This window comes from Bison bison, unplaced genomic scaffold (assembly GCF_000754665.1).
Source record: "Bison bison bison isolate TAMUID 2011002044 unplaced genomic scaffold, Bison_UMD1.0 scf7180017864252, whole genome shotgun sequence".
In the NCBI taxonomy this organism is placed as follows: Eukaryota; Metazoa; Chordata; class Mammalia; order Artiodactyla; family Bovidae; genus Bison; species Bison bison.
This window is the reverse complement of record NW_011494824.1, coordinates 86520-91485: the sequence shown is the minus strand read 5'-3', so window position 1 is coordinate 91485 and position 4966 is coordinate 86520.

Sequence of the window (4966 nt, the reverse complement as noted above, 5' to 3'; positions counted from 1 at the left end):
TGCCCCCAATCCCTCCCAGCATCAGGGTCTTTTTCAATGAGTCAACTCTTCGCATGAGGTGGCCAGAGTACTGGAGTTTCAGCTTCAGCATCAGTCCTTCCAAAGAACACCCAGGACTAATCTCCTTTAGGATGGACTGGTTGGATCTCCTTGAGGTCCAAGGGACTCCCAAGAGTCTTCTCCAATACCACAGTTCAAAAGCATCAATTCTTCAGCACTCAGCCTTCTTCACAGTCCAACTCTCACACCCATACATGACCACTGGAAAAACCATAGCCTTGACTAGATTGGCAAAGTAATGTCTCTGCTTTTGAATGTGCTTTGTCTTAGTGGAATATAAAATTTCTAATCCAGAACCTAATCGAGACATTTATCAGCAGTGTGATTTTATTTGCACACTCTTTTTACAAATAAATCCACAAACTGCAAGTGAGGAAAAATGCCTCTATACAAAGGAACAAAGTAATCCAGAAAAATAAAAAGATAAGCAGAGAGAGAAGAGGATAGATCAAATGGAAAGCATAATGTGATAGAAATAGATTCAAATATAGGTCATCAAAAATACAGAGAGATAGAAGACATCATATAAGAAAAAAGAACCAGCTATATTCTGTTTTATGAGATGTTATCTTGACACAGTAAGGTTGAAAATAAGGTGAAATGATCATCTAAACCTGGAGACAGAAAATGTTCTCCTGTGAAGGGCTTCATAGCAAATATTCTAGGCTTTGCGAGTCATACAGTCTCTGTGACAGCTACTTATGTTCCATTGCAGTGTCAATGCTGCCACAGACAAGAGTAAATGAATAGGGGTGGCTGTGTGTCAATAAAACTTTATTTAAAAACTTGGCCATCAGGCTGGATTTGGTTCATGGGCTGGAGTTAGCTGACTGATCTCAGATCCAGCCCCCCATCATCATTCTGGCCTCTCCTGCCTCCAACTCTCCCTGCTCTACCTCCTCAGCTGCACCCCCAGCTCATGCCACATCCACCTTTCTGTCCTTCAGAACTGTGAAGCCTTCTTCCATCTCAACATTTTGCTTTTGCTGTCCCCCCTGTCTGGAACATTCTTGCACCAGATTCACATCCTTATTTCATGCAAGAATCTACTCAAGTCACCTCCTTAAGGAAGTCTCCTCTGGACCCCCATCCAAGATACCAGCCTTCCCTGGCCATAGCATACTTTATTTGCACACAAAAGCACAAGCTGGAATCAAGATTGCTGGGAAAAATCTCAATAACCTCAGATATGCAGATGACACCACCCTTATGGCAGAAAGTGAAGAGGAACTAAAAAGCCTCTTGATGAAAGTGAAAGTGGAGAGTGAAAAAGTTGGCTTAAAGCTCAACATTCAGAAAACTAAGATCACGGCATCTGGTCCCATCACTTCATGGGAAATAGATGGGGTAACAGTGTCAGACTTTATTTTTTTGGCCTCCAAGATCACTGCAGATGGTGATTGCAGCCATGAAATTAAAAGACGCTTACTCCTTGGAAGGAAAGTTATGACCAACCTAGACAGCATGTTAAAAAGGAGAGACATTACTTTGCCAACAAAGGTCCGTCTAGTCAAGGCTATGGTTTTTCCAGTGGTCATGTATGGATGTGAGAGTTGGACTGTGAAGAAAGCTGAGCACCAAAGAATTGATGCTTTTGAACTGTGGTGTTGGAGAAGACTCTTGAGAGTCCCTTGGACTGCAAGGAGATCCAACCAGTCCATCCTAAAGGAGATCAGTCCTGGGTGGTCTTTGGAAGGACTGATGCTGAAGCTGAAACTCCAATACTTTGGCCACCTGATGCAAAGAGCTGACTCATTGGAAAAGACCCTGATGCTGGGAGGGATTGGGGGCAGGAGGAGAAGGGGATGACAGAGGATGAGATGGCTGGATGGCATCACTGACTCGATGGACGTGAGTTTGGGTGAACTCCAGGAGTTGGTGATGGACAGGGAGGCCTGGCGTGCTGTGATTCATGGGTTCGCAAAGAGTCAGACACGACTAAGTGACCGAACTGAACTGAACTGAACTCTGCTTTGTTAGATAAAACTGTTTTATCATTACCTGACACATTGCACACTTGGCGCACCTGTAATTCTTTCCTTGCTGTTGATCTGTCTTCCCAACTAGAAGGGAAGCTCTGTGAGAAAGGCCTCCGTCTACTTTGCTCACTGTTGCCTCCCCATTGCCTGGTCCACATTATCAGAGCTAAACACAAATATTTTTGGAATTTATGGGTGAATGAATGAATGAATATCTGCAGCATTGTGGGTATTAGAAAACTTTTCTCAGGGAAGGATTCATACATTCCTTTTCATCTAGGAGAGCAAATTCTATTGCATGGCTGATTTGTTTGCCTCCGTCAATGATGTAGCCAAAAAGGAAAAAGCTTCCAGCTCCCACTTTTACAAGTAAATGGCACAAAAGTCTTCCCCTTCTTAAACATATCTAGTTTCTGGAGATGTATGAACAACAAAGCCAGCTACTTCTAATTGTTAAAATAATTGTTTTTTAAGATTGTTCTTTATGAAAGAATTCTGCATCATCAGAGGTGAAAGGGCTGTAAAATCCCTTCATCCATCCTTCTCTTTCTAGAGGGAACCATGAGCCCAGAGAGAGGAGAGGACCTCAAGGTCACAGAGTAGGAGGGCAAAGGCTCTGACTAACATCCTTATGGGGAATCAAGGGTACATAACTTTGCACTCCAAGATAATACATTCTCAGAAGCTATTAAATGTGGAGTTTTAACATCTAATGGATTCTTCCCTGACTCGCAGTTATTAATAATCAGAGAATGAATATGTTTCCCACACCTCTGAAAAAAAAAAGGCCCAGTTGCATGGGAAATTATTTTTATCTTTCAAACAAAGATTCTGACTTATTCTGACTTTGGAGCTTAATTAGCTAATCTTTGGTATCTCACATCAAAATTAGTTGTCTTTCCAATGTAGGTGTGTGATCATTGAAGTGTTTATCAGGGAGTGTCTTTCATCCATTTTCAAACCACTTTTCTCTTATTTTGAGAATCTGAAATAGAAAGAGCTTCTTAATCCTTCCACTGCTTCTTTCTCCAGCCCCTGCTGAGACTAGAGAAGGAAATCAAATTTACTGAGAACCAACTATCTATTCTGTTGTGGGCATTCATTTAATCCTCATCCCCACCATTTGAGGGATTTATTTTTGTTTTACAGACAAAAGAACAGGCTGGAAGAGTTAACGTTAGTTTTTTCAAGGTCAGGAAAGGAAAGTGAATAGAGGATTCAGAATCAGACAGACTTTCTTCCAAATTTCAGCCCCAGATCTATCTATTCCATGACTCTGGACAAATCACTCTGCTTCTCTCAGCCCCCAGACCAGCACTGTCCAGTAGAACTTCCTGTGATAAAGGAAAGGACTCGTATCTGTGATGTTCAGTGTGATAGCCAGGAGCCATATGGAGTTCTTGAAATGCGGCCAATGCAACTGAGGAACTAAATATAAATGTTATTTAATTTTAATGAATTTAAACATACACAGCCACATGTGGTCCGCATTACCATATTGGTTAGCGTAATTCTAAGTCTTATTATCTTAAGTCCAGACAAGCTGGGCCCCTACTGTGGCCCAATATGGCTCTCCTCTGCAGCACTCCACATGGGTGCATGAGTTCACAGTCCCCCTAGCCCACCCCTACTCCTACTTGAGCTCTGAAACTGTGATCTGGAATTCCTGCCCAAACAAGCCCAGTGTGCTTCCGGGCTGCCTGGGCCTCTTCCTTGGTGCCATGTTCCAAGAGCAATCTGCACTGTGCATCCATACCTCTGACCCCATGAGTATCTACAAATGGCCACGTGGGAGAAGTGTAAACACACCTTAGACACAACGTTGGTGTGTCCACATGGGATTGTACCCCTTGTGGCACAGGATGGACCAGGTATGAAAAGAACACGGGCTGGGAACACATTATCCCTGCAACCCAGCTGCCAACACGGAACTCAGCCAGAGCTTCCCATACAGTCCTTTGGGTATAAGCCTTTGGTGACTCACATTGATTTGGTGTAAGTCAGTGAGCTAATCCTTGGTTGTTGTTGTTCAGTCACTCAGTCGTGTCCGATTCTTTGCAACCCCACGCACTGCAGCTTCCCTGTCCTTCACTATCTCCTGGAGTCTGCTCAAACTCATGTCCATTGAGTAGGTGATGCCATCCAACCATCTCATCCTCTGTAACCCCCTTCTCCTCCTGCCCTCAATCTTTCCCAGCATCAGGGTCTTTTCCAATGAGCTGGCACCTTGCATCAGGTGCCCAAAATATTGGAACCCCAGCTTCAGCATCAGTTCCCTTCTTCAGTGAATCCTTGGTATCTCATGTCAAAATTTGTTATCTTTCCAATGTAGCTATATAACTGTTGCTACTATTTGCAGCCAACTTATCTCCCAATAGCAGCTCCCAACTCAGAAGATTCTTGCTACAAGAAACCATCACGGCTCCTGCTGCTTGCTGTTTAGAAATCCTTGGGTTCAGCCTGTTTCCCAGCACCCCCTCCAGCTTCCCATAAGCGTGGCCTAGAGAAGGGGTTCTCCAATCCAGCAACTGGCTGCACACCCCACCAAATCCCATCATACAAGCCTGAAGGTCACCTTTTCCATTATTCCACTAAGTTCTGTCCATTAGACCCCACACCCCACGTTCATTCTTTGTCTCTGGGGAAAATGTCGATTCTTATTTCTTGGTTCTGCCATTGTGGTGGGGGCTGTTGCTGCACACCTCAACATCCACAGGAGTGTGAAAGCCAATCCCAAGGCCAGTGAGGGTTTCTTTTTAGGACAAAGAATGTCTTTGAGTTAAAAACGACAAAGAAAAGGTTAACTTGGAAAATCTGTGAATTATACTTGCCTCAAATATTCCTTACTGAAAGTTCATCAGATGCTGGTTTAAGCAAAGCCTTCTGCCTACATTGCAATTGTTTGGCCACTGACTCCTCAGAAGAGA